General features: G+C 41.1%; 1 protein-coding gene across 2 annotated transcripts in view; it reads right to left on the bottom strand.

Moving 5' to 3' along the window:
* VPS54 (VPS54 subunit of GARP complex) overlaps positions 1 to 10,553 on the bottom strand; it is a 133,299-nt gene extending 122,746 nt beyond the window's left edge. For both annotated transcript variants that reach the window (XM_065527031.2, XM_074011657.1), the window contains exon 1: positions 10,063 to 10,553. The gene's annotated coding sequence lies outside the window, so the exon portion shown is untranslated. The remainder of the gene's footprint in view (positions 1 to 10,062) is intronic.
* Positions 10,554 to 12,360: the final 1,807 nt, after the last annotated feature.

Raw genomic sequence — 12,360 nt, 5'->3', positions numbered from 1 at the left:
CATCTAATTGTGATAATTTTATAAGACCAGGATTATTCCAAAAGAAAAAAGATATTATACAATTTTTTTCTTTTTGAGATGGAGTCTCGCTGTGTTGCCCAGGCTGGAGTACAGCGGCAAGATCTCAGTTCACAACAACCTCTGCCTCCCAGGTTCAAGCGATTCTCCTGCCTCAGCCTCCTTAGTAGCTGGGACTATAGGCACCCGGCACCACGCCCAGCTAATTTTTGTATTTTTAGTACAGATGGGATTTCACCACATTGCCCAGTCTGGTCTCAAACTCCTAACCTCAGGTGATCCACCTGACTCAGCCTCCCAAAGTGCTGAGATTACAGGCGTGAGCCACCACGCCCAGCCTACACTTTCATCAGTGTAATTTACTGCATTTTTCTTACCAAAGGAATTAATTTGGCATCTGTAATGGGAGATAAATACACTACTTTGGCCCATCATTTTAGCACTTTCAAGAAAGTTTGAGCCCAAGAAGTTGAGGCTGCAGTGAGCTGTGATGGTGTCACTGCACTCTGACCGAGGCAATGGAGAGAGGCCTTCTCAACAACAACTTCTGAATTCCATATAATTGACCCCTTTTTTTTTTTTTTTTTTTGAGACAGTCTCGCTCTGTCACTCAGGCTGGAGTACAGTGGCGCAATCTCGGCTCACTGCAACCTCCCACTTCTGGATTCAACTGATTCTCCTGCCTCAGCCTCCCAAGAAACTGGGACTACAAGCGCCTGTCACCTTGCCTGGCTAATTTTCGTATTTTCAGTAGAGACGAAATTTCACATGTTGGCCAGGCTGGTCTCAAACTCCTGACCTCAGGTGATCCGCCCACCTCTGCCTCCCAAAGTGCTGGCATTACAGGCATAAACCACTGCGCCTGGCCCCGTATAATTGACTTATAAATTAATTTTTTTTTAAATGTCTAATTTGAGAAAACATGGATAAAGTGGAATTTCTTTTTAACACTGGAGCTGGACAGAGCTTTTTTGACATAATTTTGATATAATTTTGGACCTAATTTTTTTTAAAGTCCATACTTGACTGCTATTTTTTTAAAAGCAACAAAAAAATCTCAAATTTCATTTCCCCAAATTTAGAAGTACTGATATGGCCGGGCGCGGTGGCTCAAGCCTGTAATCCCAGCACTTTGGGAGGCCAAGACGGGCGGATCACGAGGTCAGGAGTTCGAGACCATCCTGGCGAACACGGTGAAACCCCGTCTCTACTAAAAAATACGAAAAACTAGCCGGGCGAGGTGGCAGGCGCCTGTAGTCCCGGCTACTCGGGAGGCTGAGGCAGGAGAATGGCGTAAAAACCCGGGAGGCGGAGCTTGCAGTGAGCTGAGATCCGGCCACTGCACTCCAGCCTGGGCGACACAGAGAGACTCCGTCTAAAAAAAAAAAAAGAAGTACTGATAATATGCAAGAAAAACTTAACCACACTGTAATGTCCTACCAAAGATCAGTCTGATAGAACTCGGGAGTTTGTTACCATAGTAAAAACTCTGCCCCCTCCTTTCTCCACCACCTTTTCTTGTTCCTCTTTAATCTCATCCTTCAGTTGGTTTCTTGCTGTTTGCCTACAAAATACATCAAATATCTTACATTCTAAGAAGTACTTTCCACAACATTTTTGAAATGTAAGAGTCAATTTCTAGTAAATGGTATAGTTAAGTTTTTCACACTACCTATACACAAATAGCAATATACTTCTACACTATACTTAAGATTTATCATTTGACAAAATCTAGTTTAATCAGAATTTTTAAAAATCCTTAATTTTTTTAAATGCATATCACATATATTATTGCTCACAAAAATCTCAATATTGAAGGTACAATCTAAACATACTCTCAAGAAATACTAACATTGGGGCTGTTATATAAATAAGAACTTCTATAGTCCTCTTGAGCATTAAAGAAGTATGGAAGAGGCTTAAGGAACCCAGAAAATAAGAACAAAGTTGTAGTAATCTAATTTGCTTTCTCTTTACATCCTCATATAGCATTTACGAGACCCTGTGCTTTGCAGGAAACTCTGAATGCATGCGCTTCCCAAAGTTACTTATTTACTTTTTATTTAGTGACAAGGAACAATAAGAAATAATAGTGACTAGAAGGATAAAAATTATAACAATTTGTAATCTTAGACTTAAATATTTTTAAATGGCTTATAAAACAAATGCTATTTCATGTGACATCTTTATCAGGAATAAAAATCATAGATGTCCTCATAAAATAATATATAATTTTTAAGTCTAGATAATATTCCAAATAAAAGCAATGTCTTTTTTTCCCCAGCACTCATCAGAGAATTATAACATTATAGCAGCCATTAAAATTAAGGGGAGGCCCAGGCGCGGTGGCTCATGCCTGTAATCCCAACACTTTGGGAGGCTGAGGTGGGCAGGTCACAAGGACAGGAGATCCAGACCATCATGGCCAACATGGTGAAACCCTGTCTCTACTAAAATATAAAAAGTTAGCTGGGCGTGGTGGTGCATGCATGTAGTCCCAGTTACTCGGAAGGCTGAGGCAGGGGAATCACTTGAACATGGGAGGGGGAGATGGCAGTGAGCCGTGATTACCCCACTGTACTCCAGACTGGCGACATAGCCAGGCTCCGTCTCAAAAGAAAACAAAAAAAAATTGATTAAGGGTCACAGGCCTGGAATATGAATAAACTATACTAAGATAAAATCTGTCTCTAGCATGTAAAAATTCCAACAACAACAAAAAAATAACTTGGATGCTTTCTTACTCCTTTGGGCCATTGATATGACTGTATAACTAGTGAAATTTTTGTCAGTCAAAATGAACCATATTAGACACTTGTATTCTCTTCTTGGTGTCCCAGCCAAATATTAGCAAGATAATCTTAAAATCACTCATTCAGAGTTATTGAATAAATGTCTCAAATATATAAACTATTAGACACTTATTAAGTAACAAAGATGATACTTTCAAGGAATTTTCATTTTAGGGAAAATAAAGCAAAATAGCTAAGAGACATCTGCATTAAGTCAGTAAACAGTTCACAAATAAAAATATTAAATGTTAGTTTAAGGGAAAAGTAAAAACAGGGTTTATGATTACTATAACCTCAAACAAAAAATAAATTAGTATTTTAATTAATCACTGCTTGGCACTACCCTTACATCCCTCCCCACTGGTTGGGTATCATAGCCCTGTTCTACTTTACTAACTTCATTACTTAGCCTACCTCCCCATTACTTTGTCTCCCTTGCATCTCTCCTCCCTCATCCACCTTCAATACAATCTGTCTTTGCTTTTCTCCTGGTTGCAGAACACTGCCAGAAAAAACAGTAAAATATGCTGATTACAAATTTATGAGTTCCAGTCTCCAATGAGCCTCTGATGCTGCTCAGCAATTCTTTCACTTATTTATCTTGAAACACTTCTCTTCTCCATTCCCCACAAGATGTGTAACACTTTCAACACTCTCCTCAAGTCCCCTAGCCTGCCTACTTTCAACCACCCAAGGCTCAAAAAGTAACTGTTAAAAAAAAATTTTAAAAAAAAGCCCCCAGATGTAGTTTTTTCCCTCCATATCCAAATGTATCTAATTATCATCTATACACAACTCCTAACTTTCTGAGATAGAGTATAGGTGTCTACTCTTTTCCAGAGTTAATCCCCTAACAGCTGTTCTTGATCTTACCTCTTCCTGCTTCATCTGGGACCTTTTTCTATTAGTTATTCCCCAATTCTATCTTTGATCTCTTCATCGGCCTATCAAAAAAAAAAAAAGTTCAAGTACCAAATGAAGGCCCTTTCCCTCCTCCCTGCCTCCTCCAGCTACTACATCTTACCTCCCCCCTTCACTGGCAAACCTCTATTCTCTTTTTGGTCTACCTCCTTAGCTGTCTTCCATCTTCACCACTTACTTGGCTCCAGGAAAGGTTAGGAATGACCTGATTTCTACATTCAGTGGCCTATATTCAGAATTTATCTAACCTGACCTCAATGCCCTGAAAAAGTCAAAGAAGGTAATAAAAGCAGAAGGAATGAAAAAGAAAGTCACCATTTGTAATCCTCCAACATAATGACTGATTCAAGCAAGGATCATTAATGGATACCAAAATCACTGGGTAAAAGGTGTCAAGGAATAGGATATTTACATGGCTATTAAGTATCCTCTACAAATTATTTATTAAATAGTAGAGAGATCTGTCAGTCCCACCTTTACCAAGTGATCAAACTTGCATTACCAATAGAGTGACAGCCTGAAATCATGTGCCTCCTGATGTAATACAGCAGTAGAAATACACATCATCTGTGTGGTGGTCTCACCAGAAATGTCTGACTAGAATCTAATTGTGAGGAACAGACCAATTCAGAATGTGGAACATGCTCCAGGACATACAGTCTCTACTTCTCAACAGATAAATCTAAAGAAGAGAGGAAGGCGGTAGGAAACTAGTCCAGACTGGGGGAGACTTAAAGAGACATACCAGCCAAATGCAATGCATTAACCTTGCATGAATCCTGCATTTGAGGGGGGAAAAGCTATAAAGATTTTTGGGATAACTAGGAAGATTTAAGTATAGAGTATACGTCAAATAATGTTATTAAGTAAATACTGATATATATATAACATATCTAATACCTATGAATACCACATTACTTATTCTGAATATTATCTGCAACTATTCTACCCTCAAATTACCCCATAAAAATCTTACTGAATAGCTGGGCCTCTGACCACCTCTACCCTTATTTTTATATGATTGTGAAAGAGAGATATGATTGTGAAAGAGAGGTGACCAGTTAACAAAATTGTAAGAAATTGGCCGGGCGCGGTGGCTCACACCTGTAATTCCAACACTTTGGGAGGCTGAGGCAGGCGGATCACAAGGTCAGGAGTTTGAGACCTGTCTGACCAACATGGCGAAACCCTGTCTCCACTTAAAACACAAAAATTAGTCAAGCGCAGTGACGCGCACCTGTAATCCCAGCTACTCAGGAGGGCAAGGCAGGAGATCGCTTCAACCCAGGATGCAAAGGTTGCAGTAAGCTGAGATTGCACCACTGCACTCCAGCCTGGGCAACAGAGTGAGACTATTTTTTTAAATAATAATAATAAAATTGTAAGAAATTATATTTTTGCCCATTCATTTCATGCATTTTAATTAATTCAACTCTAAACGCTACAGCATAACTGTGGACTACTGGACATATAGAAAAATCAAAGTGACTTTTTTGCATAGAAAGATGAAAAATAATTTAAAAAGAAATCTAGAAGGAAATGAGATTTTACAAATGGTGAGTAGGCTTAAAACCCCTATTTCTTCAGTTAAATCCTCACATCTGAAGAATAATTACCACTGGTAGAAAAACCCTTCAAATACACAGGAAGGCAGGCATAGTAAATGAAGACAAAAGGATTACTCCCAAAAAGGGAATTAATCCAAATAACTGTAGCATACTCTTAAAAAGATTAAAACTATTTGTATAAGTCACTTCCAACAATTTTAACTCTGAAATAAAATATATATTTTTCAAGTCTTCTCAAACAGCATATTTGAAAACAAGGTAATCTTTTCTTAATAACTTAATTTCACCATTTTAATAATGTTATTTTACTGTGCTATAATGGTGATACTCTCAGGTGCTATAGAAGGAAGTCAGTTTGCCCCTATATTAAGGAGTTTCAGTTTGCCCCTATGTTAAGGAGTTTCAAATATTGATACACTAGTTATTTTACTAGTTTGTTATCAGTATTTGTATTTAGTGCTTCTCTCCTCCCTAGAGAGGCTGTCAGCCATCACTATTCTCCGCCTTACTATCTATATTCCTGCCTTTGACAACCTCTATATTCCTTCCTAGTTTGATTCTTCTGAAGCGAATAACTCTTCTACAGTATGTTATAGTTGACACAGCATCTTAATACATATTACCTCATTTAATAATTCTTACAATAGCCTTGTAATACATGGATTATCACTACCCCTATTTTATAGATGAGAAAACTGAGGCTCAGAAAGAATAACTTGAGTAACTTATCCACAAGGTATGGATGATAAATAGCAAAAGTGATCTCAACTGTCAATTACCTTCTTTCATCAACAAATTAAGCTTGTTAAAAACATTAAATAGTCAAAAGTAGAGCTCATAGGGGAAAAAAAGAGATTCATTATAAGCTTTGAATTTTTCCGGACATTCACAACATACATACATACATACATACATTAAGTTAAACACTTAGCTTACTTCTCCTTTCTTGGTAGTTGAAGCTGCCAGGAAAAAAAAAATCACTTCTGGATAAAAGATATGAATATATTCTATTTACAATTTCAAAAACATATGCAAAAATAACTAACAATGCAAAACAATATCCAAATTTGCAGTAAATTAAGTCTATTTTTAGGAAAAAAAGGGTTTCTTTTTTCAGATTTGAAAACAACCTAAATATACAAAAGAATATCTGCATTGTGTCATAAATAGATTTCCTTTTATTTTTCCCTCAATTCCTCCTCTTGCAAAGAAATAGTTGCTAGAGGATCTAAGGTGTTAATCTAATTCACCAAACAGTGCCCACTGAGAGTATTTTCCCACCTGGTAGGAATCAAAAACACTAGGTCCTTACCAGAAATCATGCAACCCCTAGGTTTACAATGGTACCATTGACATTTTGAACCGGATAATTTCTTGCAGAGGTGGATGCAATATGTTCTCTGCATTGTAGGGTATTTAGCAACATCTCTAGCCAATAGCATTTCCTTCAGCTATGACAACCAAAAATGTCTCTAGACACTGCCAAATTTCCCTTGGAGGTCAAAACCGTCCTTGCAGAGCAATTGTTTTAGATGTTAGGGCACTGGATATTTGAAAAAGGAAACTTCCAACTGGCCCTGTTAATTATAATTTTTTAAAATGTTTTTTTTAAAAAATAAGACATTAATAGTACAAGATACCTAAATAATACATCTGTTATCCTTCCTTAGGTTAAAGCATTTTTAGAGGATTTTGTAACATGGGTTTCATCAATGCAGCTACATATAGTCACTCACTTTTCCCCCCAAGTTGGGGGAATGTCCAGTTCTTTCTCAGCTCTGCTAGCAAAATGTCAAATACATACATATATACAAGAATCTAAACAATTCTAACTTCCAAAGTCCCATTTCTTGCTTTACATGGCCACGCTGTGGTTCTTGAGCCACGCATCCTAGAGATTCAAGCTTCTAATCTCCAGATTTCCTCATCTGGTTGCTGCCAACTAATAGTGAGGTAAGTAGGAAGTAAGCTGATGACCTTTAAGATCTTTTCCAACCCTGATATTCTAATACTCAATGACAAAAATGCCCACTTTTACTTATTGATTCCGACCTGACCAAACCACCTCTTGAGGTTACTGAAGACATTCATGCCTTCTTTCTCCAACTTTATGCTGAATACAACCAAAAAGTATATTATTTACAACATCACTTTTAATATTGGTGATCAGTTGCTTATTCTCTAGCTCAAATAAAAAATTTTAACATGCACACTGATTTTAAAGGAAAAGCTTTTCAAAAAGCTATGAGCCCACAGCATTATATGAAAGGCGCACATTGGGCCAATATTGAGATAGAAAGTACACTACTGGTTGCCTAAAGATGGGGCTGGGGTGAAGAGAATGGGGAGTAACTGTTAATGGATACAAGGTTTTTTGAGGGAATGATGAAAATATTCTAAAATTAGATTATGGTGATGTTTGCACAATTATTTAAATAAACTAAAAACCACTGAATTGTACACTTTTTTTTTTTGAGATAGAGTCTCACTCTGTCACCCAGGCTAGAGTGCAGTGGTGCCATCTCGGCTCACTGCAATCTCCACCTCCCAGGTTCAAGTGATTCTCCAGCCTCGGCCTCCCCAGTAGCTGGGATGACAGGCGCTCGCCACCATGCCTGGCTAATTTCCCGGCTAATTTTTATATTTTTAATAGAGACGGGGTTTCACCATGTTGGCTAGACTGGTCTCGAACTATGGACCTCAGGTGACCTACCTGCCTAGACTTCTCAAAGTGCTGGGATTACAGGTGTGAGCCACCGAACCCAGCCAAGTTGTACACCTTAAATGGACGTATTTTATGGTATGTTAATTTTATCTCGATAAAGCAGTTTTTAAAAAGTTAAGAGCAGGAAAAAGGAATTGTAATTAACTTTTGTTGATTAAAACAAAGAGTGTGATGGGTTGGGGCTGTGGCTCACACATCTAATCCCAGCACTTTGGGAGGCCGAGGCGGGTGGATCACAAGGTCAGGAGTTTGAGACCAGTCTGGCTAATATGATGAAACCCCGTCTCTACTAAAAATACAAAAATTAGCCAGGCATGGGCACGCCTGTGGTCCCAGCTACTTGGGAGGCTGAGGCAGGAGAATCACCTGAACCCGGTAGGCGGAAGTTGCGGCAAGCTGAGATCGCCCCACTGCACTCCAGTATGGGCGACAGAGCAAGACCACGTCTCAAAAAAAAAAAAAAAAAAGAATGTGATGAAGAACAAATTCTGCAAAATTTGCCGTTTCATGGGCTATATAGGAATTGACTTTAATTCTGACACAAAAAATTACCTTATCCAGAAATAAATTTTAACCTTCCAAAAAATATAAACATATGCAAAAGTAATCACCTTTTCCTAGTAAACTTTTAGTATTAAATTCTAATTTCAAAAACACTTCAGAAAGCCAAATGCTATAGTAACAATAGTTCTACAAGAATAAAATATATGAATGTTAACAACAACAAAACTGTTTACAATTTGGTTGTGATGCATTCTTTATTTTAAAAACCCATTAAAACATTTTTCATTTATTTAAAAAGCATCCTCAGACTGCCTCTTAGATTGGTAATGTAATAATTCTTAAGTTATCAGAACATAATTTTAAAATAGCCAAATTACAATAAAATTGCAAACTCTACTGTCCCAAACATCAATTACACATACTGATCATTTTTACCCAAACCTATCATGAGCAACGATGATCACTACAAACCATCAACATCCATTTCTAGGAAATCCGATTCTGACTACACTACAAATACAGTCAAACAAACAAATCCCATCATGCCCTCTGTTCCATCATTTAACTGCTTAGAAATCATTTAGGCTCTGAAGGTGCTTTTTCCAATTAACTCTCCTTCGGATTTATAAAAGTGAACGTACATCAAAACCTGCAGTTTAGGTTATCGCAATAACATTTCTCGGTATACTACAAGTAATTTATCATGGTATTACTTAAAGTCGTTTACTATTAAGACTGCCCTGGATTTGACAAATCAGAAATACAGCCAATTAAAAATAAAAACAGTACAATTTAATTCTTCGAAAGTAAGAGCCTCAATAAAGACCAAAAAAATAAAACTGATTAGAAGGAAAAAAAATCTTTTTTCGCAACCCTGGTCAGTCAAAATGCTAAAAATACCATCTTGAACTCAACACATGAACAGACCAAATGGCTAATTATAATTGGCAAGCCAAAGTTCCCAAGTCAACGACGGGAGAGCAGAGACGGCAGGAGGGCCTGCCCTTTCTATCTGTGCAGAGATGGAAGGAGGCAGAACTGAAGAAAATTAATTATTGAACAAATTATTTCAAGCTACATTTTCAAAAGGCAAAAGACTGAGTAACTCTTTGGGTTAGTCTTCCCCGGAGAGAAAAACAAACAAATGTTTAAACGATTCCAATAGAATCCAATAGGACTAGGGGCCTGGCTGGAAAAAGAAAAGGGAAAGTTTGGGGGCAGCGTCTAAGGGGGTGATGGAAGTTCCAAAGCTGGGATCCCAGAAAGAGAGGGGCTAGAGCGGCGTTTGCGGTCGCCGACAGGAGGTAGGGAACACAGCTGCCAGCCCCGATCCCGAAGGGAGAGTGAAAAGGAAAAAAAAAAAGGAGGTGGCGGAGAGGAGAATGGAAGCTTCAGCGCCGGTCAGTTGTGACGGAAACTCCGTCCGCTTCGGGCTGGGGAGGAGAGCCGAGGGGGTGGGGTCTCGGTCCCTCTCTCCGCAGGAGGTCGGGGTGAGAGTGGGCCGCGACGCGCGGGGGCCGCGGGGCACACCTACCTGCGGGTCCCGGGGCAGCCGCCCTGAGCGAGGCCTAGTGCATCGCCGCCGCCTCCAGCCCTCCACGTCGCACCGAGGCTGCTGCTCCACGGCCGCCGCCGCCCGGCGCCCGGCCGGGCCCGAGCCCGGCTTCCCGCCCCCGCCCTGCGCCCGCTGGCCAGTCGGCCCAGGGAGCACAGGGCCGCCCTCTCGAGCCCAGCTCCACTCGGGGGTGAGAGGCGGCAGCGGCGGCTCCCTCACGTCTCTCCCGGGTGTCCTGTCAGCCAGCAGTTTCCCCCGGGTCCGCAGCGCCGCCTCCGCCGCTGCTGCCGCCGCCTCTCCCACATCCCCGGCCTCCAGGGGAGCCGCCGCCGCCGCGCCACGACCACTGCCTCTGGCGCTTCTGCTCCCGGCTCCACTGCTTTCCCTCACCCCGCCGGCCCAGCCGGCTTGGCCCGGTCGGGTGTGGGGAGACAGCGCCGGAGGCCGCCGCAGCCCCCAGCCCACAATCCACCGCGCGGCCCCGCCGGGGCGGGAGGGCCGCGGCCCGGGCCGGGGGGAGCGCCCGCCGCCTGGGGAAAGCGGCTTTGGCGCAGGCCGGCGTGCCCGTCGCAGGCGCAGCCAGAGTTCTCTCGGGGCGGGGAGTACACCGCGTGGCTCCCCTGCGCCTCCTCTAATAGTCCTACACGCAGACAGAAATCCACGCTGAATTCCACTTTCCCCACCACCCTTCCCCCCAACTCCCAGTTTTCAGGAACACCCAGATGCCTCCTGCCGCCTTCCCCGAGACTGGGACGCGACCCCTCCAGCGTAGCCCTCGCCACCCACAAGACCAACCGACTCGAAAGATCCCTAAATCACCCGGGACCTATTAAAGCAAATACTTCCACGAGATTCCACCTCTCTCCCACCCCCTCCAAGTAAATGCTTTTCAGCCGTTCCCAAATAAATGCCCTTCCAAAGGTTAAAGGTCACCCCTCCGCAACAACCCAATTCTCTCTATTGAGGACTTTTTCCCCATCCGGTCCTCCCCTCCAAGTCTTCCCCAAGTTCCAGGCCTTCCTCCCAGGCACTGAAATCAGTTATTCCTGTTACTTGACTGAGATACTTGGAGTGTGTATGATAATTAATACCTCCTAATTCTGATTTCAGCCTGGTTTCACAGGACTTGCAACTTTAAACCAATAAAATACAGTCCACAAGAAAGGGAAGGTCTTAGTATATAAATACAAACACACACACCCACACACACACATATATATATGGATGTGGAAGAAAAAGGTCCTCAATCATTTGAGTGCTTGTGGCTTAATTTTGGGAAGATTTTATTCAATTTTGAAATTCTTGCCTAAAAATACATTTCAAGCATTTACAAGACATAGTATGTTTTAACAAATCAAAAGTGAAAATACTCTTATAGTTGGGGGGTTGAAAAAAAAGTTGATCCAAGTTTCACTTCTAAGAAGTCACTTTGAAAACTGCAAACATAACTTTTATGAAATAATATTTTACCCACCAAAGAGCTAAAATTGGGGGAAGAGGACAGAAAGTAAGGAAGCATCAAAAATAGTTAAGAGAAAACTCTTACATTATATTTTTATAAATTCAATCCTCTACAATTATGTAATAAACAAGGTGAGAAAATCATTCTCCAGTATGAAATAAATTTAACTATAAAATAGTGAAGTCCTCTTAAATCCCTGATCGCTTATAAAACCAGTTGAGTTTACATAGAAGCAGAGTAGAATGGTGGTTACCAAAGACTGGGGGCAAAGGGTGATGAGGAAAGGGGAAATGTGGGTCAAAGGGTATAAAGTTTCAGGTAGGAGGAATAAATTTTAGTGATCTATTGCACAGCATGATGACCACAGTTAATAACAATGTATTTAATTTTCCAGAATAGCTAAAAGAGTATTTTGTTTTGTTTTGTTGAGACTGAGTCTGGCTCTGTCGCCCAGGCCAGAGTGCAGTGGCAGGATCTCAGCTCACTGCAACATCAGCCTCCCAGGTTTAAGCAATTCTCCTGCCTCAGCCTCCGGAGCATCTGGGACTACAGGTGCGCACCACCACGCCCAGCTAATTTTTGTATGTTTAGTAGAGATAGGGTTTCACCATATTTGCCAGGCTGGTCTCCAACTCCTGACCTCGTGATCCACCTGCCTCAGCCTCCCGAAGTGCTGGGATTATAGGCATGAGCCACCACGCCCGGCCAAGAGTACATTTTAAATGTTCTCACCGTAAAAAAAATAAGCTGGGTACAGTGGCCCACACTTGTAGTCTCAGCTGAACTGGAAGGATGCCTTGAAACTAGCAGTTTGA

Source organism: Macaca fascicularis, chromosome 13 (assembly GCF_037993035.2).
Source record: "Macaca fascicularis isolate 582-1 chromosome 13, T2T-MFA8v1.1".
NCBI lineage: Eukaryota > Metazoa > Chordata > Mammalia > Primates > Cercopithecidae > Macaca > Macaca fascicularis.
This window is presented reverse-complemented; position numbering and strand designations above follow the sequence as displayed.